Source organism: Ovis aries, chromosome 1 (genome assembly GCF_016772045.2).
Source record: "Ovis aries strain OAR_USU_Benz2616 breed Rambouillet chromosome 1, ARS-UI_Ramb_v3.0, whole genome shotgun sequence".
In the NCBI taxonomy this organism is placed as follows: domain Eukaryota; kingdom Metazoa; phylum Chordata; class Mammalia; order Artiodactyla; family Bovidae; genus Ovis; species Ovis aries.
Window position 1 is genome coordinate 267264718 of NC_056054.1, and position 24107 is coordinate 267288824.

Below are 24107 nucleotides of genomic sequence, written 5' to 3' on the forward strand. Positions count from 1 at the left end.
ACCCCCACCCCCAGAGGCTCCTCCTCCTCTGAGAGGTGCTCACCCACTAACATAATCCCACGAGGTCCTTTCCGCAGCCGCCCACCCAAACCGACCCTCTCACCCCTCGCCCCTCACCCAAGCTCCCGTCACCTAGCCCCTACTCATCTCGGACCCTCTCCGCTCCCCCCTTGACCCAAGCTCCCCGCAATCCGGCCGACCTGCTCACCCCTCACCCCGTGATACCTCCTCACCCCGAGCGCACCCCCACCCCGAGCTGACCCTTTCACCCCTCACCCTTCACCCCGAACTGGGTCGCGGCCAGGCCCGCCGGGCGGCGGCGCGGGGGGCGGGGCGGCCGGGGCTCCGGTCACCATGGCGACAACCACCGGACGCCGAGCGGGCATGGTGCGCATGCGCACAGCACAGTGTCCGCGGCTCGGGCGCGGTGGGTGGGGCTGGAGGTGGTGGTTGCTCGGGTTCCGGCTGGGTCGGCCGGCCCCGGTGCCTGGTGGTCCCCGGGGTGCGCAGGCGTCCCGCCTGGAGCTCCGGTGGGTAACAGCGCGAATGTTAGCTGGCACCGCAGAGGGTGGAGGCACTGGGCATGCGGACCTGCCACCGAGGGGAGGGTGCGGCCGAGCCCCGGGATGGGCGGCAGACGGTGGGCTCGGCCCAGGCGGGTGCGGGGAGAGGGACCGGAATATGTTTGCGTTCCGAGCGGAAGGCCCGCGGAGAAAGTGGGCAGCTCGCTGGCTACACCACCTTGGAAGCCGCCGTGTTGCGCGCCAGACGCTTGCTTTCCGGGAGCCTGACGTTGACCAGCAAGTAAGATGACCCACACGTGGTGTAGTTCACGGGCAGTCGAGGGGACTTTGTGACAGTCAGTTATGACAACCGAGACTTGTTACTTTTTCTCAGTATTGCGTTTTACAGTCACAGTCATGGCGAGCGAACCCCAACCTGTGGCAGAGAAGGACCGGCCCACCCGGCTCTCTGGCTTCTTACCCAAACCCCAAGTACAATACAGGATAACTTTTACTTTCTGTCTCATAAAGGAGCCATACAATGAAATATAAAAGATATTCAACTCCAGTGTAATCAGTTCAGTTCACTTGCTCAGTCGTGTCCGACTCTTTGTGACCCCATGGACTGCAGCACGCCAGGCCTCCCTGTCCATCACCAACTCCAGGAGTTTACTCAAATTCATGTCCATTGTCTTGGTGATGCCATCCAACCATCTCATCCTTTGTCGTTCCCTTCTCCCGCCTTCAGTCTTTCTCAGCATCAGGGTCTTTTCTAAGGAGTCAGTTCTTCACATCAGGTGGCCAAAGTATTGGACTTTGAGCTTCAGCATCAGTCCTTCCAATGAATATTCAGGACTGATTTCCTTTAGGATGGATTGGCTGGATCTCCTTGCAGTCCAAGGGACTCTCAAGAGTCTTCTCCAACACCACAGTTCAAAAGCATCAATTCTTCTGTGCTCAGCTTTCTTTATAGTCCAACTCTCACATCCATACATGACTACTGGAAAAACCAAAGCTTTGACTAGAGGAACCTTTGTTGGCAAAGTGATGTCTCTGCTTTTTAATAAGCTGTCTAGGTTGGTCATAGCTTTTCTTCCAAGGAGTAAGCATCTTTTAATTTCATGGCTGCAGTCACCATCTGCAGTGATTTTGGAGCCCAAAAACAAAGTTTTGGGCTCCACTGTAATCAGGGAAATGCAAATGAACATAAGAACCCTTTCCTGCTCATGAACATGAGGTCCTTTTCTCCCCTGTCAAGATGGTGAACATTTGCAAGGATGTACCCTGTGTTAGTATCTATTACAATTTAAACCCAGGAATCCTCTGCCCAGCAAATTAACACTCGCAGAGAAACTTTTTACTAATGTGATATGCTTCAGTATTGCTTGTATTTTCACAACAAATGTGTATTAGTTGAGAAATCCAGAATCATTGGCTTCTATACCATTTTCACAAGTTTTGTAATTTTACTACTCTGAGGGGGAAAAAAACCCATTAGCTGTACCTTTTGAGGTTTTCCAGATGTAATGACCAGGAAAAGTTTTAAAAGGAAGAGAGGCTCTGAGTTTGTCTTTGGGAGACCCTGCAGAACCCCCAAGAACAGACCTAGTGGTAAGGGACATGGGAGTCCTCGCAGGGTTAGTGGTTAGGGCATGTGAAGTAAAAGTGTTAGTCACTCAGTGGTGTCCAACTCTTTGCAATCCAATGAACTGTAACTCTCTAGGATCTTCTGTCCTTGGAATTCTCCAGGTAGGAATACTGGAGCAGGTTGCCATTCCCTCTTGCAGGGGATCTTTCTGACCCAGGGATCGAACGTGGGTATCTTGGGTTACAGGCAGATTCTTTACCATCTGAGCCACACCATGGAAGGGGAAATTTTACCTATCAGCCAGCTACCTGGAACCCATGCCTGTGGCAAGAAGCCCAGGAGACCCCATTCTCCCTTCTCACTGAGTCAGGAGGATCATTAGATAAACACACAGGCACACCCACCAGGGCCCCAAATATCTCTGGATCCACAAGGCACAAATACCTGAAACTGGCCTAGAACCAGAGAATACTTACTGAAGAATACTGTACCCACTAGAAATTAAGGAACTCTTTCTTCATGGGACTATATAAGAATGTTAAAACTATATAGATATATACATTTTTCAAAGGATCAAGATCATACCCAAGAAAAAGAAATGCAAAAAGGCAAAATGGTTGTCTGAGGAGGCCTTACAAATAGCTGAGAAAAGAAGAGAAGCAAAAGCCAAGGAGGAAAGGAAAGATATACCCATTTGAAGGTAGAGTTCCAAAGAATAGCCAGGAGAGATAAGAAAGCTTTCCTCAGTGGCCAATGCAAAGAAACAGAGGAAAACAATAGAATGGGAAAGACTAGAGATCTCTTCAAAATTAGAGGTACCAAAGGAACATTTCATGCAAAGATGGGCACAATAAAGGACATAAATAGTATGAACCTAACAGAAGCAGAAGATATAAGAAGAGGTGGCAAGAATACACAGAACTACACAAAAAAGATCTTCATGACCCAGACTTCACACCACCATGGTATGATCCCTCACCTAGAGCCAGACATCCTGGAATGCAGTCAAGTAGGCTTTAGGAAGCATCACTACCAACAAAGCTAGTGGAGGTGATGGAATTCCAGTTGAGCTATTTCAAATCCTAAAAAATGTTGCTGTGAAAGTGCTACACTCAATATGTCAGCAAATTTGGAAAACTCAGCAGTGGCCACAGGACTGGAAAAGGTCAGTTTTCATTCCAATCCCTAAGAAAGGCAATGCCAAAGAATGTTCAAATTACTGTACAATTTTACTCATCTCCCATGCTAGCAAAGCAATTCCCAAAATTCTCCAAGCCAGGCTTCAACAGTGCACGAACCAAAAACTTCCAGATGTTGAAGCTAGATTTAGAAAAGGCAGAGAAACCAGAAATCAAATTGCCAACATCTGTTGGATCATCAAAAATTCTTAGAGAGTTCCAGAAAAACATCGCAAAGCATTTGACTATGTGGATCACAACAAACTGGAAAATTCTTCAAGAGATGGGAATACCAGACCACCTGACCTGCCTCCTGAGAAATCTCAGGTCAGGAAGCAACAGTCAGTTCCAAATTGAAAGTAGTACGTCAAGGCTGTACATTGTCACCCTGCTTATTTAACTTCTATGCAGAGTACATCATGAGAAATGTTGGGCTGGATCAAGAACAAACTGGAATCAAGATTGCTGAGAGAAATATCAGTAACCTCAGATATGCAAATGACACCACCCTTATAGCCGAAAGCGAAGAACTAAAGAGCCTCTTGATGAAAGTGAAATAGGAGAGTGAAAATGTTGGCTTAAAACTCAACATTCAGAAAACTAAGATCATGGCATCTGGTCCCATCACTTAATGGCAAATAAATGGGGAAACAGTGGAAACAGTGACAGGCTTTATTTTTTTGAGCTCCAAAATCACTGCAGATGGTGACTGCAGCCATGAAATTAAAAGATGCTTACTCCTTGGATGAAAAGTTATGACCAAACTAGACAGCTTATTAAAAAGCAGAGACATTGCCAACAAAGGCCCGTCTAATCAAAGTTTTGGTTTTCCCAGTAGTCGTGTATGGATATGAGAGTTGGACTAAAACCTCTTAGCAACCAGAGTCCCAGTGAACTCACGGCACGTCCTCACCCCAGGAGGGGATGATGCAGAGGCCCATCTGGGTGACAAGGCAGCCCAATGTGAAGTCATATTATTCCAGTCATGGGGGCCATGAAGCCAGGGGTATCCAATAGCATTTGAGCTGCCACATGCTGGTGGTTGTGTTACTGGAAAACTGGGTTCACCTCTTGGTGGGTGTCAGCCAGCAGACAGCACTAAGCCAAAGACTGGGAGAAGGAAGGGTCTGCAACAATTAGAATCAGACATGAAACAACAGACTGGTTCAAAATTGGGAAAGGAGTATGACAAAGCTGTACATTGTCACCCAGCTTATTTAACTTATATACTGAGGACATCATGTGAAATGTGGGACTGGATGACTCATAACCTGAAATCAAGATTGGCAGGAGAAATATCAACAGCCTCACATATGCAGATGATACCACTTTAATGGCAGAACGTGAAGAGGAAACTAAAGAGCCTCTTGATGAAGGTCAAAGAGGAGAGTGAAAAAGTTGGCTTAAAACTCAACATTCAGAAAACTATGACCATGGCATCCGATCCCATCAACTCATGGCAAATGGATGGGGAAAAAGTGGAGACAGTGACAGATTATATTTTCTTGGGCTCCAAAATTGCTGTGGATGGTGACTGTGGCCATGAAATTAAAAGATGCTTGCTCCTTGGAAGAAAAGCTATAACAAACCTGGACAGCATATTAAAAAGCAGAGGCATGACTTTGCTGGGGAAGGTGCAGTCAAAGCTATGGCTTTTCCAATAGTCATGTATGGATGTGAAAGTTGGACCATAAAGAAGGCTGAGCATCAACGAATTGGTGCTTTTGAACTGTGGTGCTGTGAAAGACCCTGGTGCTGGGAAAGATTGAAGGAAGGAGAAGGGGACAACAGAGGATGAGATGGTTAAATGGCATCACCGACTCAATGGACATGAATTTGAGCTAGTGCTGGGAGATGGTGAAGGACAGGAAAGCCTGGTATGCTGCAGTCCATGGGACTGCAAAGAGTCAGACACGACTGAGGGACTGAACAATAAGAAATGGCTTTTCCACTTGTCACGTATGAATGTGAGAGTTAGACCATAAAGAAAGCTGAGTGCTAAAGAATTGATGTTTTCAAACTGAGGTGCTGGAGAAGACTTTTGAGAGTCCCTTGGACAACAAGGAGATAAACCAGTCAATCATAAAAGAAATCAACCCTGAATATTCATTGGAAGGACTGATGCTTAAGCTCCAATGCTTTGGCCACCGGATGTGAAGAGCCAACTCATTGGAAAAGACCCTGATATTGGGAAAGATTGAGGACAGGAGGAGAAGGGAGCAACAGAGGATGAGATGGTTCAATGGTATCACTGACTCAATCTGCCTGCAATGCAGGAGAACCGGGTTTGATCCCTGGATGGGGAAGATCCTTTGGAGAAGAACATGGCAACCTACTCCAGTATTCTTGCCATGGACAGGCAAGCCTGGTGGGCCACAGATCATGTGGTTGCAAAGGGACATGACTTAGTGACTGAACAACAGATTTTACCAGCAGCATATAAGGAGAATGCCAGGGATCTTTCCAAAAGCAGTGTTTCCTGAACAGCACAACCGGGAAGGTCTTAAGCTTTAAGCTAAGGTATATGCATATTCATGAGGGGCTTGAGTAGGGGAGAATCAGCATAGAACTGGGGAAAGGTCAACAGAATCCACACTTTAGTTGTCTGCCTTCCGGAGGGTCAACCCCATTTTTCAACCTCCTCCTGGTGAGGGCCTTAGTTCCCATAGAGCTCAAAGATGTATCATTACGTCTGTCCCTTGAAGAGTAACTGTTGTTTGTTGATTAGTCACTCAGTCATGTCCAACTGTTTGCAACCCCATGGCCTCTAGCTTACCAGGCTCCTCTGGGAAATTCATGGGATTTCCTAGGCAAGAATACTGGCGTGGGGTGCCATTTCCTTCTTCAGGGGATCTTCCCAACCCAGGGATCGATCCTGCATTTCCTGCACTACAGTCTGATTCTTTATGACTGAGCTACCTGAGTTCTCCCTTACCTGTAGGTAATATTAAAATGACATTCTGTACCCTTCACATCCTCTCAAGTACATCCTGTGTGGTGCTGAGAACAAAACTTGCACCAGGAATCTGCTCACTAATTCCATTCAGCTGTGTCGACAGAAGTGAACCACAACTACAGCTTACTGAGGGCTACTGAACACCAGGCATTCACTAGTACTTTATATACATTGTCCTATTTAATGAAAAAAAAAAAAAAACACAGAATTTGGAGCACATTGACCTGGATTACAATTTTAGCTCTACTTAAAAAAAAGAAACAGAGCCTCAGAGGATTTGCACCAAACGTCAGTACTGGCTACCTGTGGGAATTAAGCTTGAGAATCAGTAACAAAATTCCACTTTGACTTCTGTAGTTATATATATATATATATATACATATATATATATGCACACACATACATATGAATTTTGACATATTTAGATAGCAAACTATGTATTAGATATATTATGTATCTAGTCTATATTGGACTTCCCTGGTGGCTCAGATGGTAAAGAATCTGCCTGCAATTCAGGAGACCTGGCTTCCATCCATGGGTGGGGAAGATCCCCTGGAGGAGGGCATGAGAACCCACTCCAGTATTCTTGCCTGGAGAATCCCATGAACAGAAGAGCCTGGTGGGCTACAGTCCATGTGATCGCAAAGAGTTGGACACCACTGAGAGACTAACACAAGGACAAATATATATGCAAGGTGATCAAAAAGTATTTGCTGTTTTCAATTTTTAAGAAATTTGCTACTCTATAAAATATAAACAGTTTTCACACTGTAACAGATATGAAATTTACAACAAACGATTGTTCTAATTTATTTTATTTTTCATGTTAAAATTTTATGATAACTTCAGTGACTATATCCAAATTTATGCATAATGATAGTGAAAGTATAAAAGCTCACATTTCTACCATTAAATGTAATATACAGCATAAATGTTACTAACAATCACATGTATATTTTTGGGAAATTTGTTTTCTATTTTTGTACTTTCGTTGCTCAGTTGCTCAGTGATGTCCAACTCTGTGACTCTATGGACTGCAGCACACCTGGATTCTCCAAAGTATTGGGGCTTCAGCTTCATTATCAGTCCTTCCAGTGAATATTCAGCGTTGATTTCCTTTAGGATTGACTGGCTTGATCTCCTTGCAGTCCAAAGGACTCTCAAGAGTCTTCTCTAACACCACAATTCAAAACCATCAGTTCTTTTGGCATTCTGCTTTCTTTCTGGTTCAGCTCCTACACTGACTACTGGAAAAACAAGCTTTCACTATATGGACCTTTGTCTGCTTTGTAATATGCTGTCTGGGTTTGTCATAGCGTTTCTTCCAAGGAGCAAGCATCTTTTAATTTCATGGCTGCAGTCACCTTCTGCAGTGATTTTGGAGCCCAAGAAAATAAAATCTGTCATTGTTTGCATTTTTTCCCCATCTATTTGCCATGAATTGATGGGATTGGATGCCATGATCTTTTCCTAACGTTGAATTTTAAGCCAGCTTTTCACTGTCTTCTTTCACCCTCATCATAGGCTCTTTAGTTTTTCTTTCCTTTCTGCCATTAAAGTGGAATCATCTGTGTATGTGAGGTTGTTATTTTTCCCAGCAATCTTGATTCCAGCCTGGTACTTTGCATGATGTACTCTGCATGTAAGTTAAATAAGTATGATGACAATATATAGCCTTGTCTTTTCTATATTTTTCAAATTGAAAATTTCCTTAGGGGGTATAAATAGTTCTGCTCTTTGACTTACAAACTCTGTGACTCTGGGAGGTCATTTTGGTGTCAATAATGGGAAGGTTTCGTGAATGAAGTAAGGACGGCAGGATGCGTCCTCAGCATAAAGACAACATGCATTCTCTGTGAAGCTCGGCAAGAGGGCCTTGCCCTCTGTGAGCCTAGGTGTTCCAGGTCAGTGCTCCAGATCTAACCTTCCTCTTACACTATTAAAGCCCTGCTTCCAGACCAAATCTCTGGGTAAACTCATGTGAAGCGCTTGCTTCTGTGACCTGAGTCCTGTCTCCTGGACCCCTTCCACAAGAAGCCCTCTGTGAGGCACACAGCCCTGCTCCCCTCCCAAACTCGGCCCCTCCTGGCTTGACCTTCAGTGTCTGACCGTCAGCATTGGTCTTGCTGGCCTGTGTTGACCAGTCTCAGCAAGACACCCCCTGGTCAGCTCAGCGGAACTACTGCAAACCACCCAGGGAATCTGACCCCCTGGCTGTCTCCAGCAAGACCCCCAACCCCTGATGTTTTCTATAAGTGAATTTCCATCGTGAATCTGCCCTGCTCCGTCCTGGGCTGGCCCCCCCAGGCAGAACCCTGCTGGCGTAAATCTCACCATCTTTAGCAACTGTCCAAATAGCCGCCCAGGGAGCAAGCTTCAGTCTTCGTTCCCCTCACACTCCGGAACCATGAAAGCACAGAAAATTCCAAATCATCCCACAGTCCCCAGTCCCCGTCCGAGGAACACCCCCCCCCCACGACCTGCCCTCCTCTCCCAGGAGGAGCCTGCTCTGCTGTCTCCTGCTGGCTGTTAGCAGTTCCTACCAGACTAAGGGCCTGGGCCTTTTAATTAACCCTGTTTTCTCCAAAGAAATAAGAGGGTAAATAATACAATAAAACCCTGAGAGGAACAAGAAGTACCCTTACTGTCCAGCATCCTGCCGCCCCTAGCATCTTTATTTTTAAAGCCTTTTTGTATCTGCTGTACCTCATTCCCAACATCTTAATTAACAAGTATAATATTTATTTCCCGTTGATTTTATTTTTTATTGAACTATAGCTGACTTACAAAATTGTTTTAGTTTTAAGTGTACAGCATATTGATTTGGTGTTTTGCAGATTATATTCTGCTGTAGGTTATTACAAGACACGGAGTGTAATTCCCTGTGCTTTTCAGTAAATCCTCCTAGCTTATCTCTTTTATGTATTGTAGTTTGTATATGTCTTTGAAAAATAATCGTGATAAGAGGTTGCACTGTATCTAAAGTTATTTTACATGCTGAAGAAATGTGGAAACAAAAGTCATAACCCTGTGAGTGCTGGGGACCGTCAGCTGTCAGCACAGGCTCCGCAGGGAGCTGCGGGCTTTGAGGCTCTGGGCAGAGCCTCTTCTCTCTGACGGGAGGCAGTGAAGGGGCAGGTCTTATCTCCCCTGGTGGCCTAGGGCTAGCAGCACGCAGAGCAAAGGGCTAGGGCGGGCAGGTGGCTAGGGGTGCCCTGGGGCTGTCTCCCTGCCTGAGCCCAACCCCAGCAGACCCCTCTCCTCTTGGGTCCCCCCTTGGCCCCAGCCTCCCAGAGGCCTCTCCACCTCCCTGGGGGTGGCCTCTCCTCCCAGAAGCATGGAGATTCGGGCGCCGCTCCCTGGCTTCCACATTGACTTTGGCACCAACTCGGTCTGCGGTCTCCACCCGGGGGCTCCTCAACAGGCTGCTGAGCCTGGCTCATGGGTGGGAGGCACTCGGGTAGCAGAGGGTACTTGGGCCAGGGTCCTGCCGACATTGCCGCCTCAGCAGTGACTGCAGGGCTGGCGTCGGTCCGTGCCCACCTACACCCCGTCTCAGCGCAGGTGCCACACTTGTACCACGTATACATTCTAGGGACACCACACACACCACATGCACACATACCACACAAACTCCCCAACACACCCACACACACAGGAGAACCCACTACACTGACCTTTGGTGGCCCTGGGCAGCGCAGAATCTCTTGACTTTCCCGGACCCGCAGTAGATTCCATCTCACTACTGAATTGCTCATTTTTTAAGGTGTCAAATGGAAAGAAGCAACAGGGCAAAACAACCACACAGTCTTTACAAGGGCTGCGGACCTGGAGGAGGAAGCCCAAGCCTGCGACCCTGGTGACGGGTGACCCTGGTGACCTTGGTGCTGGTAGTTTCCGTCGCCGTGTCAGGATGTGGCCGTCTTTCCTTCTTCCTTCCTTCTCCTCCCTCCCTTCTTCTCAATAATTGTATTTGCTTTTTATTGTGCAGTTTGCCTGTCCCTTTTCATTCTGCTTAATAGCAACATATTTCTTAACACTGATGTTAAGAGTCAATATCTTTTAAAAATATTCACTTTTTTCCCCCTGCTTACAAGGATAATGCAAAACCATAATAGGCCACCTGGTAAACAATGAAGAACATAAAGTAACAAGGAATTATCCAATCTGCAGTAACTTCATCACCCAGTGAAGAGGCCTGGCGGGAGGGAACGTCCAGGGCTGGCCGACGCAGGCTTTGGGGTTTAAAACCAACCTGACTCCAGGGCTCCAGCAGGAGCCTAGCAGATGCCTCCAGCATGACTCTCCCAGTCAGCCCCTTCCCTGAGAATTCTCCATCTACCTCATCACTGATGACAGGGCATTCCTTACACTATAGACTCCTGCTCAAGGCCAATTTTACTCAGTTGTCAAGTGGATAACCCATCCTAGCTAAGCCAAATCACAGTTTCCATTGAAACAGGAATTAGGTTTCGACATTTTGCAGGCAGTAAAAGCTTCCTTCCACCCTCTTAGGTTCCATGATGGTGCCTGTAAATTAAACCAACATAAGACATTTTAACATGAGAAAAGCATACAGATTTTATTTAATATTTTTGTCCACATGGGCAGTCTTCATAAGAAAAATGAGGACTGAAGAAGTGGTTAGGATCCAGAGCTCGTACACTTTTTAAACAAAAATATGATAAGTCCTGGGGCTATGACAAAAGAGAAATGGTGGGAGAAGACTAGGAAATATAAGGGACCCAGTGGGGGATAAGGGTTGTGTTACTGGGTTTGCCCAGATCCCTGTCTCTGGTGATTAAAATGTTCTGCTCCCTCTGGTACTAAAGGGCTCCATCCTCACAGGCAAGTTCATGTGCTGCTTTCAGGAAGAAAGAGGTCAGAAAGCCCCTACTATAACTGTGGCATCTCAGGTGACTTGGCCCAGAGGGATCAAGATGCCAACTCGGGGCTTCAGGGAGTAGGGGAGTCATGTTCTGAATGCCTTGTGGAGGTCCAGGGACCACAGTCTAGAGATTGGAGACCAGCACGTGAGCCAAGAGTGGTGCGTGTCACGTGGAGCCCAGCCCAGTGACCACCCAGAGTGCGAAAGACCAGGCTCAAAAGGCTGATGGACGGTCTGGAGCCAGACAGGTGGGGGAGCAAGTTCATGTTCACCCCCAAGCCCTACGTCACGGCCCCAGCAGGGAACCCTCCTGATGGGTGCCACAGCCTGGGCCCCCCCAAGGCAGGGGCTGGATGTTTGCTGGTGCATGTCACCGAGTTCAGTGTTTGAACAAGAAAGATGCTGTCTGGAGGGCTGGGACTTAGTGAGACTCCCTCCACTTAACAGCAAGTGTCCCTAAGGGGCTTGGAACCCCCTCCATCCCGCCCCATGGTGACATGACATCGACATCATCTCCAAAACATCATCGCAGAGATGAGGCGGAACCTTCCTGCCTGGATACTCAGATAAAATCACAAATGGACATCATCCCTACCCTGAGCGCGGGCGGCTGCGGGCCGGCTCCCTAAGCGCAGGCGGCTGCGGGCCGGCTCCCTAAGCGCAGGCGGCTGCGGGCCGGCTCCCTAAGCGCAGGCGGCTGCGGGCCGGCTCCCTAAGCGCAGGCGGCTGCGGGCCGGCTCCCTAAGCGCAGGCGGCTGCGGGCCGGCTCCCTAAGCGCGGCCGAGAGGAGCTACCCCAAGTCCGAGGTCAGGGGCAGCGGCCTAGAGTGCCAGGCTGCGACGGCGCAGGAACGGCCGAGAGGAGCTACCCTGCGTCCGAGGTCAGTGGCAGCGGCTGGGAGAAGCCACCTCGCGCCTGAGGCCAGGGACGGCAGCTGGGAGGAGCCACCCAGGCCCGAGGCCAGGGCTGGGAGGAGAAACCCGAGGAGTGGTGCCTGCGCAGGCACAGGAGGGCCTAGAGGAGCTATCCCACCGTGAAGGTCAGGAACAGTGGCAGTAAGGAGATACCCCTTGTCCAAGGTAAAGAACAGCGGCTCTGCTTTCCTGGAGCAGCCATGAAGAGATACCCCACGCCAAAGTAAGAGAAACCCAAGTAAGATGGTAAGTGTTGCAAGAGGGCATCAGAGGGCAGACACATTGAAACCATACTCACAGAAAACTAGTCAATCTAATCACACTAGGACCACAGCCTTGTCTAACTCAATGAAACCAAGCCATGCCTGCGGGGCAACCCAAGACGGGCGGGTCATGGTGGAGAGGCCTGACAGAATGTGGTCCACTGGAGAAGGGAATGGCAAGCCACTTCAGTATTCTTGCCTTGAGAACCCCATGAACAGTAGGAAAAGGCAAAATGACAGGATACCAAAAGAGGAACTCCCCAGGTCAGTAGGTGCCCAATATGCTATTGGAGATCAGTGGACAAATAACTCCAGAAAGAATGAAGGGTTGGAGCCAAAGCAAAAACAATACCCAGTTGTGGATGTGACTGGTGATAGAAGCAAGATCCGATGCTGTAAAGAGCAATATTGCATAGGAACCTGGAATGTCAGGTCCATGAATCAAGGCAAATTGGAAGTGGTCAAACAAGAGATGGCAAGAGTGAACGTCGACATTCTAGGAATCAGTGAACTAAAATGGACTGGAATGGGTGAATTTAACTCAGATGACCATTACATCTACTACTGCGGGCAGGAATCCCTCAGAAGAAATGGAGTAGCCATCATGGTCAACAAAAGAGTCTGAAATGCAGTACTTGGATGCAATCTCAAAAACGACAGAATGATCTCCGTTCGTCTTCAAGGCAAACCATTGAATATCACAGTTATCCAAGTCTATGCCCCAACCAGTAACGCTGAAGAAGCTGAAGTTGAACAGTTTTATGAAGACCTACAAGATCTTTTAGAACTAACACCCTAAAATGATGTCCTTTTCATTATAGGGGACTGGAATGCAAAAGTAGGAAGTCACGAAACACCTGGAGTAACAGGCAAATTTGGCCTTGGAATGCGGAATGAAGCAGGGCTAGAGACTAATAGAATTTCGCCAAGAAAAGGCACTGGTCATAGCAAACACCCTCTTTCAACAACACAAGAGAAGACTCTACACATGGACATCACCAGATGGTCAACACCGAAATCAGATTGATTATATTCTTTGCAGCCAAAGATGGAGAAGCTCTATACAGTCAATAAAAACAAGCCCGGGAGCTGACTATGGCTCAGATCATGAACTCCTCATTGCCAAATTTAGATTTAATTGAAGAAAGTAGGGAAAACCGCTAGACCATTCAGGTATGACCTAAATCAAATCCCTTATGATTATACAGTGGAAGTGAGAAATAGATTTAAGGGCCTAGATCTGATAGATAGAGTGCCTGATGAACTATGGAATGAAGTTCGTGACACTGTACAGGAGACAGGGATCAAGACCATCCCCAGGGAAAAGAAATGCAAAAAAGCAAAATGGCTGCCTGGGGAGGCCTTACAAATAGCTGTGAAAAGGGAGGCGAAAAGCAAAGGAGAAAAGGAAAGATATAAGCATCTGAATGCAGAGTTCCAAAGAATAGCAAGAAGAGATAAGAAAGCCTTCTTCAGCGATCAATGCAAAGAAATAGAGGAAAAGAACAGAATGGGAAAGACTAGAGATCTCTTCAAGAAAATGAGAGATACCAAGGGAACATTTCATGCAAAGATGGGCTCGATAAAGGACAGAAATGGTCTGGACCTAACAGAAGCAGAAGATAAAAGAGGTGGCAAGAATACATAGAAGAACTGTACAAAAGATCTTCACGACTCGGATAATCCCAATGGTGTGATCACTCATCTAGAGCCAGACATCCTGGAATGTGAAGTCAAGTGGGCCTTAGAAAGAATCACTACGAACAAAGCTAGTGGAGGTGATGGAATTCCAGTTGAGCTATTTCAAATTCTGAAAGATGATGCTGTGAAAGTGCTGCACTCAAATGCCAACAAATTTGGAAAACTCAGCAGTGGCCACAGGACTGGAAAAGGTCAGTTTCATTCCAATCCCAAAGAAAGGCAGTGCCAAAGAATGCTCAAACTACCACACAATTGCACTCATCTCACACACTAGTAAAGTAATGCTCAAAATTCTCCAAGCCAGGCTTCAGCAATACGTGAACCGTGAACTCCCTGATGTTCAAGCTGGTTTTAGAAAAGGCAGAGGAACCAGAGATCAAATTGCAAACATCTGCTGGATCATGGAAAAAGCAAGAGAGTTCCAGAAAAATATCTATTTCTGCTTTCTTGACTATGCCATAGCCTTTGAATGTGTGGATCACAATAAACTGTGGAGAATTCTGAAAGAGATGGGAATACAGACCACCTGACCTGCCTCTTGAGAAATCTGTATGCAGGTCAGGAAACAACAGTTAGAACTGGTCGTGGAACAACAGACTGGTTCCAAATAGGAAAAGGAGTACGTCAAGGCTGTATATTGTCACCCTGCTTATTGAACTTATATGCAGAGTACATCATGAGAGACGCTGGACTGGAAGAAACAAGCTGGAATCAAGATTGCTGGGAGAAATATCAATCACCTCAGATATGCAGATGACACCACCCTTATGGCAGAAAGTGAAGAGGAACTAAAAAGCTTCCTGATGAAAGTGAAAGAGGAGAGTGAAAAAGTTGGCTTAAAGCTCAACACTGAGAAAACGAAGATCATGGCATCCGGTCCCATCACTTCATGGGAAATAGATAGGGAAACCGTGGAAACAGTTTGAGACTTTATTTTTGGGGGGCTCCAAAATACTGCAGATGGTGATTGCAGCCATGAAATTAAAAGACGCTTACTCCTTGGAAGAAAAGTTATGACCAACCTAGATAGTATATTCAAAAACAGAGACGTTACTTTGCCAACTAAGGTCCATCTAGTCAAGGCTATGGTTTTTCTGGTAGTCATGTATGGATGTGAGATTTGGACTGTGAAGAAGGCTGAGTGCTGAAGAATTAATGCTTTTGAATCGTGGTGTTGGAGAAGACTCTTGAGAGTCCCTTGGACTGCAAGGAGATCCAACCAGTCCATTCTGAAGGAGATCAGCCCTGGGATTTCTTTGGAAGGAATGATGCTAAAGCTGAAACTCCAGTACTTTGGCCACCTCATGCGAAGAGTTAACTCATTGGAAAAGACTTTGATGCTGGGAGGGATTGGGGGCAGGAGAAGAAGGAGACGACAGAGGATGAGATGGCTGAATGGCATCAGTGACTCGATGATGTGACAAGTCTGAGTGAACTCCGGGAGCTGGTGATGGACAGGGAGGCCTGGCGTGCTGTGATTCATGGGGTCGCAAAGAGTCGGACACGACTGAGCGACTGAAGTGAACTGAACTGAAAACTAATATTGAGTTCCACCACTTGCCCTAGGGTCGGCCGATTGATGACCCCCAAACCTGACCCCCAGAACCTATGGGTATGTTAGGTCAAAGTATAATTTAGGCTGCAAATGAAATTGCATTTGTTAACAACTGACTCTAGAATGAAAAGATTAGTCTGGATAATGTGAGTGTACCCAGAGTAGGGGCAGCATCGCTGAAGATGGAGGGAGCGGGATGAGCCAGGGAGGACAGCGGCCTCTGAAAGCTGGACAAGTTGGGAACAAACCCCCACCCAGGCCTCCTGAAGGGGCATAATTCTGCCCACGCCTTGAGTTTAGGCCAGGGAAACTGGCTGCAGACTCCCGACTCCAGGTTGTAAGATAACTGGTGTCCTTGTAAGACCCTGTTTGTAATGTGTCAGAGGCGATGGGAAACTACTGTCAATTACAGATTGACACTTGCCAAGAGCATTGCCAATGACCGAACAACAAATGCATTTGCCATCTACCTCTACAGAAACTGAACCCCATGCTGCTATAGCTGTTGACCTTCAAAAACCCCTCAGGGAGTTCAGGGCGGAGTGAGGCACTCTGTGCTCCAGGGAATCTGGTGGGACATGTCTTTAGATGGGTGTTTTTAGAAACAGATTTTATGATCTTAGTCCTTGCAAATCCTCATATCTAGAGAAGCACTGAATTTCTTCATGGTGACATTAGATCCTCATGACTAGCAAAACAACAACAACAACAACAACAACAAAAAACACAAAAAACCTTTTGTAAAATGAGTGCTTAATGGTATTGAACTTCCCCTTCACCAAAACCTTATATATTCACCTTCCTCCACGCTGCTTTGGAGCAATCTCTCAGAGCTGTCTGAAGTGCTGCCTCCCAGGTTGCAGTCCTCATTCTGCCTTAAATAAAACTGAACTCACAGCTCTCAAGTTGTGCATCTTTTTAAGTCAACACTTACAAACACACATGACGTCCACTCCATTTGGGGAAACCTCATTCCAGATTTCTGCTTAAGGGTGTAAGAATTCTCCTGTTCACTCTTAAGGTGAAGTCGCTCAGTCGTGTCTGACTCTTTGCGACCCCGTGGACTGTAACCTACTAGGCTTCTCTGTCCATGGGATTCTCCAAGCAAGAATACTCGAGTGGATTGCCATTTCCTTCTCCAGGGGATCTTCCCGACCCAGGGATTGAATCCGGGTCTCCCGCATTGGAGGCAGACACTTTAACCTCTGAGCCACCAGGGAAGCCTCTTCTCTATCTTAAAAAAAAGAACAACAACAAAAAACCCTATACTCTCATTTCAAAATTTTCATCCAGCGTCTTTCGTTAAATGTCACACAGTAAGAAGTTTCCAGTGACATTAAAAATTCTCAAGGTTATAAACAGCATCAATTCCTTGGCACTCAACTTTCTCTATGGTCCAACTCTCACATCCATACATGACCACTGAAAAAACCATAGCTTTGACTAGATGGACCTTTGTTGGCAAAGTAATGTCTCTGCTTTTTAATATGCTGTCTAGCTTTTCTTCCAAGGAGCAAGTGTCTTCCAAATTCATGGCTGCAGTCACCATATGCAGTGATTTTAGAACCCAAGAAAATAAAGTCTGTCACTGTTTCCATTGTTAGCCCATCTATTTATCATGAAGTGATGGGACCGGATGCCATGATCTTTGTTTTTTGAATGCTGAGTTTTAAGCCAGCTTTTTCACTCTCCTCTTTCACTTTCATCAAGAGGCTCTTTAGTTCTTCTTCACTTTCTGCCATAAGGGTGGTGTCATCTGCATATCTGAGGTTATTGATATTTCTCTCAGGAATCTTGATTCCAGTGTGCTTCATCCAGCCCAGCATTTCTCATGGTGTACTCTGCATATAAGTTAAATAAGCAGGGTGACAATGTACAGCCTTGACGTACTTCTTTCCCAATTTGGAACCAATCTATTGTTCCATTTCCAGTCCTAACTGTTGCTTCTTGACCTGAATATAGATTTCTCAGGAGACAGGTCAGGTGGTCTGGTATTCCCATCTCTTTCAGAATTTTCCACAGTTTGTTATGATTCACACAGTCAAAGGCTTCAGCATAGTCAATAAAGCAGAAGGAGATGTTTCTCTGGAACTCTCTTGCTTTTTTGATGATCCATCAATGTTGGCAATTTGATCTCTGGTTCCTCTGCCTTTTCTAAATCCAGCTTCAACATCTGCAAGTTCTCGGTTCATGCACAGTTGAAGCCTGGCTTGGAGAATTTTGAGAATTGCTTTGCTAGCATGGGAGATGAGTAAAATTGTGCAGTAGTTTGAACATTCTTTGGCATTGCCTTTCTTAGGGATTGGAATGAAAACTGACCTTTCCAGTCCTGTGGCCACTGCTGAGGTTTCCAAATTTGCTGGCATATTGAGTTCAGCACTTTCACAACATCATCTTTCAGGATTTGAAATAGCTCAACTGGAATTCCATCACCTCCACTAGCTTTGTTCATAGTGATGCTTCCTAAGGCCCACTTGACTCTGCATTCCAGGATGTCTGGCTCTAGGTGAGTGATCACACCATCGTGGTTATATGGGTCATGAAGATCTTTTTTGTAGTTTTTCTGTGTATTCTTGCCACCTCTCCTTAATATTTTCTGCTTCTGTTAGGTCCTCGCCGTTTCTGTCCTTTATTGAGCCCATCTTTGCAAGAAATGTTCCCTTGGTATCTCTAATTTTCTTGACGAGATCTGTAGTCTTCCCCATTCTATTGTTTTCCTCTATTTCTTTGCATTGGTCACTGAGGAAGGCTTTCTTATCTCTCCTTGCTATTCTTTGGAACTCTTCATTCAGATGGATATAACTTTCCTTTTCTCTTTTGCCTTTCACTTCTCTTCTTTTCTCAGCTATTTGTAAGTCCTCTTCAGAAAACAATTTTGCCTTTTTGCATTTTTCCCCACCTTAGAGAGGTCTAGATCACTACCTCCTGTACAATGTCATGAACCTCCATCCGTAGTTCTTCTGGCACTCTATCAGATCTAATCCCTTGAATCTATTTGTCACTTCTACTGTATAATCGTAAGGAATTTGATTTAAGTCATACATGAACGGTCTAGTGGTTTTCCCTTTTTCTTCAATTTAAGTCTGAATTTTACAATAAGGAGTTCATGATCTGGGCCACAGTCAGCTCCCTGTCTTGTTGTTTCTGTAGAGCTTCCCCTTCTTTGGCTGCAAAGAATATAAGCAATCTGATTTCTGTACTGACCATCTGGTGATGTCCATGTGTAGAGTCACCTCGTGTTGTTGGACAAGGGTGTTTGCTATGACTGATGTGTTCTCTGTTAGCCTTTGCCCTGCTTCATTTTGTACTCCAAAGCCAAACTTACCTGTTACTCCAGGCATCTCTTAACTTCCTACTTTTGCATTCCAGTCCTTTATGATGAAAAGGACATCTGTTGGGGGTGTGAGTTTTAGAAGGTCTTGTAGTTATTCACAGAGCCATTCAACTTCAGCTTCTTTGGCATTAGTGGTTGGGGCATAGACTTGATTTACTGTGATGTTGAATGGTTTGCCTTGGAAATTAACAGAGATCTTTCTGTCATTGTGTACCCAAGTACTGCATTTTGGACTCTTCTGTCAACTATGGGGGCTACTCCATTTCTTCTAAGGGATTCTTACCCACAGTAGAAGATACAATGGTCATCTGAATTAAATTCACCCACTCCAGTCCATTTTATTTCAGATTCCTAAAATGTTGATGTTCACTATTGCCATCTCCTGTTTGACCACTTCCAATTTACCTTGATTCATGGACCTAACATTCCAGGTTCCTATGCAGTATTGTTCTTAGAGCATCCAACTTTACTTCCATCACCAGTCATATCCACAACTTTTCATTGTTTTCAATTTGGCTCCATCTCTTCATTCTTTCTGGAGTTATTTCTCCACTCTGCTCCAGTAGCATATTGGGCACCTACCAACTTGGGGAGTTCTTCTTTCAGTTTCAAATCTTTTTGCCTTTTCTTGCTGTTCATGGGGTTCTCAAGGCAAGAATACTGAAGTGGTTTGCCATTCCCTTCTCCAGTAGACCACTTTTTGTCAGAACTCTCCACTATGACCTTTCTGTCTTGGGTGGCCCTACACATCATGGCTCATAGTTTCATTGAGTTAGACAAGGCTGTGGTCCCTGTGATCAGTTTGATTGAATGGACTGAAAGGTTGTTGTTGAAGCACGAAAAGTCACCGGGATTCTTGGCCTCCAGAGGAGAATTCAATCCGGGGCCAGAGATGAGGCTTGATCACTCAGAGCTTTTGTGTAATAAACTTTTATTAAAGTATAAAGATGGAGAAGGCAATGACACCCCACCCCAGCTCTCTTGCCTGGAAAATCCCATGGACGGAGGAGCCTGGTGGGCTGCAGTCCATGGGGTCGCTAAGAGTTGGACACGACTGAGTGACTTCACTTTCAATTTTCACTTTCATGCATTGGAGAAGGAAATGGCAACCCACGCCAGTGTTCTTGCCTGGAGAATCCCAAGGACGGGGAGCCTAATGGGCTGCCGTCTATGGGGTCGCACAGAGTCAGACACGACTGAAGCAATTTAGCAGCAAAGTATAAAGGAGATGGGGAAAGCTTCTGACATAGGCATCAGAAGGGGGCAGAAAGAGTACCCCCTGCTAGTCTTCAGCGGGATGTTATATAGTCTAGCAGTTTGCTAATGAAAGAAAGTAATGTCTTAAAAACTCAGAGTGGCACCAGGCCCCTCATCCATAAGATGTATTTTGGGGTAATCTTGGCACCAGATGAGTCATCCAGGGCCATAAAAAGATTGACTTGAATCTTGTAGAAGGGCAGATTACCATACAAATAGTTTTGTTTACATAGATTTGGGGAGCAATGTCTGAGTATAACATAATGGTTTGTCAAGTAGGTTCTGAGCCATTAGGCAGAACAGACTTGAAGACAGAGTCTGGGGTAAATGCACAGTACATTAACATAGCTTAGGACAAACATTTCCATAAGAAAAATGCATTGGTTAACTCAAGGTTTGAGAATAGTTAACTTCAGGTGAAACCAGGTGTCATTATGGCAACACAGTATTTTAAGAGAAACCTCCTTTTAAATTTGTATAGAGAAGGGAAAAAATATCGCTAGTTTGTTTCCTCCTGCTGCTTAAGATAGATAAAAATGTCTGACACTTGCAGCCTATTTCCTCAGTTTGGAGACCCCTGGCCTTCCTGTCTGTTACCCTCTCATGACATAGCATAGCTCATAGCTGATAAAAAGGGCTTTAGGGAAGATAGGTTCTAGAGTCGTGTATTCATTCTGCAAACTAAATGAATGTCTTTGCTTAAAATGAGTGGATCTAAGACCAGAGAAACATACATCACATCTGAAATGTGGTGCATGGCAGGAGGTTAAGGCAAGCTCAGTGACAGAACCACACCCCTTCCGTCATTTCCTGCAGAGTAAGTTGACAGCAGCATTTGAAATCACGGCTCATATAGTGGAAGCTCACCAGTGATTCTGAAACAGGAGGCATGTGGGCAGGGCACAACCTGACAGGCCATCAAAGACAGAAAGCGGGTGGTGGCCAAGTTCCTGGAAATCTCCACCCCTTCCCCAAAATATCTGGAATAATCCTCCCACTCATTGTTCTTCAGTTGGTCAGTTGTGTCTGACTTTGCGACCCCACGGACTGCAACACTCCAGGTCTCCCTGTCCTTCACTGTCTCCCTGAGTTGGGTCAACCTCATGTCCACTGAGTCTGTGGTGCCCTCTAACCATCTCATTCTGTCACCCCCTTCTTCCCCTGCCTTCATCTTTCCCAACATCAGGGTCTTTTCCAATGAGTTGGCTCTTCACATCAGGTAGCCAAAGTATTGGAGCTTCAGCTTCAGCATCAGTCCTTCCAATGAATATTCAGGACTGATTTCCTTTAGGATTGACTGGTTTGATCTCCTTGCAGTCCAAGGGACTCTCAAGAATCTTCTTCAACACCACAGTTCAAAAGCATCAATTCTTCGGTGCTCAGCTTTCTTTATAGTCCAACTCTCACATCCATACCTGACTACTGGAAAAACCATAGTTTTGACTATACAGACCTTTGTCAGCAAAGTGGTATCTCTGCTTTTTAATACACTGTCTAGGTTTCTCATAGCTTTTCTTCCAAGGAGCAAGCGTCTTTCAATTTGGTGGCTACAGTCACCATACTCAGTGTATCTGGAGCCCAAGAAAATAGTCTGTCACTGTTTCCAGTGGGCTGGCTAGAAGGGCTTCCTCTGGGCTGGGGTCCCTGGCTTGTCCTCAGGGCAGCAGTCAGTGATGATCCAGTCCCAGCCACTTGGTTGACTGTTCTAGGAGGTTGTTGGGCTTTCTGGACTGGTTGCAGGAAACAAGAGACTGACCTCCTATACATGTGACCTCAGCAGGCTGTTTCCTGGGCTGTCACTGCAGAGAAGGGACTCCCCCCGGGCTGGCTACTGCAGGCTGTGGGCCAGGCTCCTCCTTTGTATGTTTTGGCCATTGTTCCTTTAAAAACTGTAGCCCTGCGACTTCCCTAGTGGTCCAGTGATTAAGAACCTATCTTCTAATGCAGGGGACATGGGTTCGATCCCTGATGAAGAAATGAAGATCCCACGTGCCATGGGGCAACTAGAGAGCCCAGGCACCACACACACAAAAAGCTTTTGAGTGTTGCAACTAAGACCCACTGCAGCCAAACAAGCAAACCTCTCAGAGCTCTTAAAAAAAAGATTAAATAAAGACTGTAGCCCCCATCCAGTTATCTGTGGTCAACTGTGACTTGAAAATATTAAATGGAAAACTCTGGAAGTAAGCACTTCATAAGTTTTAAATTGTGTGGCGTCTGAGCACAGAGATGAAACTGAAAAGTTGTTGCTATAAGCCATGAAAGATGCCGGGATGCTTGGCCTCAGGAGGAGAGGAATTTGATCCGAGGCCAGTGACGAGGCTTGATCTCTCAGAGCTTTTGTGTAACAAAGTTTTATCAAAGTATAAAAGAGATAGCAAAGCTTCTGACATAGACATCAAAAGGGTACAGAAAGAATGCCCCCTTGCTGGTTTTTAGCAAGAAGTTATATACCTATTAGCAAGCTGCTAGTTAGAGAAAGGAAATGTCTCACTCAGAGAGTGGCACCAGGTCCTTCAGCCACAACCTGCATTTTGAGATAGCAGTGGCACAAGGTGAGTCATCCTGGGCCATAAAACAATTGACATGAATCTTGAAGAAAGGCAGATTTTCAAGCAAATACACAGTCTCATTAACATAGTTTAAGAGAACATTTCCATGAGTAAAACATACTGGTTTGCTGAGCCATTATTGGTTCTGAGTCTTATGTGGAACCCACTTGAAGAAAGACAGAGTCTAAGGTAAATACATAGTTCATTAACATATCTTAAGAAAAAAATTTCCATTAAAAAATGCATTGGTTAGCTCAAGGTTTGAGAAAAGTAGTTCAGGTGAAACCAGGTGTTGTCATGGCAACACAGAATTTTAAAAGAAACCTCCTTTTAATTTTGTATAGAGAAGGGAAAAAAATGTCTGACACTTGCAGTCTATTCCCTCCACTTGGGGTTCTCTAGCCTTCCTGCCTGTTAACCCTCTCAAAACCTTGCTCTGTCCCACCAAGGGTGTGTATTGGCCCTTGGCCAGAGTGTCCTGTTCATCCATCACCAGTAGCCATCTTGGTTATCAGAGTGGTGGCTGAGGTGTCACAGCCTGTGTTTAAGTGGCTCTGATTTTACTTAACGGCCCCACAGCCCAGGAGGAGTGATGCTGGGGATCCATCAGACTGTGTCTGGCTTGTAAAGTGAACTTTGTCCTGGGGTGTGTGGACAGAAGTCACATTGCGTATGTAGGGTCCAGTGCTCTTCCACTGGGGATTCTGGAACACACCCCTGAGGACACGAGGGATGACTGTATGTATTAAGAACCTGACCCTCACTTGGCTGGCACTATTTATATGTAATTTTAAAGCAATTTTTAATCAGAGGTAGTAGCTCCTGTGTCCTGTCTGTCTCCCTCTCTCTTCTCTCTGGTTTCTGCCCTCATTTTCCTTGGTCGTCCTGCAGGATCACCTTCAGAGCCACACCCCTGCTCCCACCTTCTGGGTAGATTAGCTAGAGGCTCCAAATGATGAGCTAAGCCATTAGCCATGATTTCAATTTGATGCCTACAGATTTTAAAGCAGGCAGGAATTATTTTTCCGTGGCAGCATTCTTGGCCCGACAAGGAATGAAAAAAAAAAGTCACTTTTGTCACAATCATATACTGAACATGACTAGAGGAAGATGAGCATCAAGTATGATTAAGAACATGTGTTAGAAAGAATTCTTGATTTTTACAGGAGGAAAGTGTTAGGTAGTTAGAATAGGAAAAAGGCGTTCAGGATGGCGGTGGCTAAAAGACAAAGAAGGGAAAAGCCTACGAAAATAGAACGAAGGAAGATCCAAGGACCGGAATAAGGACCTCAGGTAGAACAAACAGCCCTCCTGGCTAGCCCAATTTACACAGGGCAGGCTCAGGGGGAGGGTAAAACATGTAAAAAGAGGGGCCAAAATTGAGCTTTGGGCTTCTCTTCTCGCAGAGTCTTTTGGGT

General features: G+C 45.8%; 1 long non-coding RNA gene across 1 annotated transcript; it reads left to right on the forward strand.

Moving 5' to 3' along the window:
* Window positions 1-439: 439 nt before the first annotated feature.
* On the forward strand, window positions 440-22265 carry LOC132657490 (uncharacterized). The gene is made up of 2 exons (XR_009595783.1): window positions 440-530; window positions 9992-22265. It is a non-coding gene; the product is annotated as an uncharacterized LOC132657490 (long non-coding RNA).
* Window positions 22266-24107: the final 1842 nt, after the last annotated feature.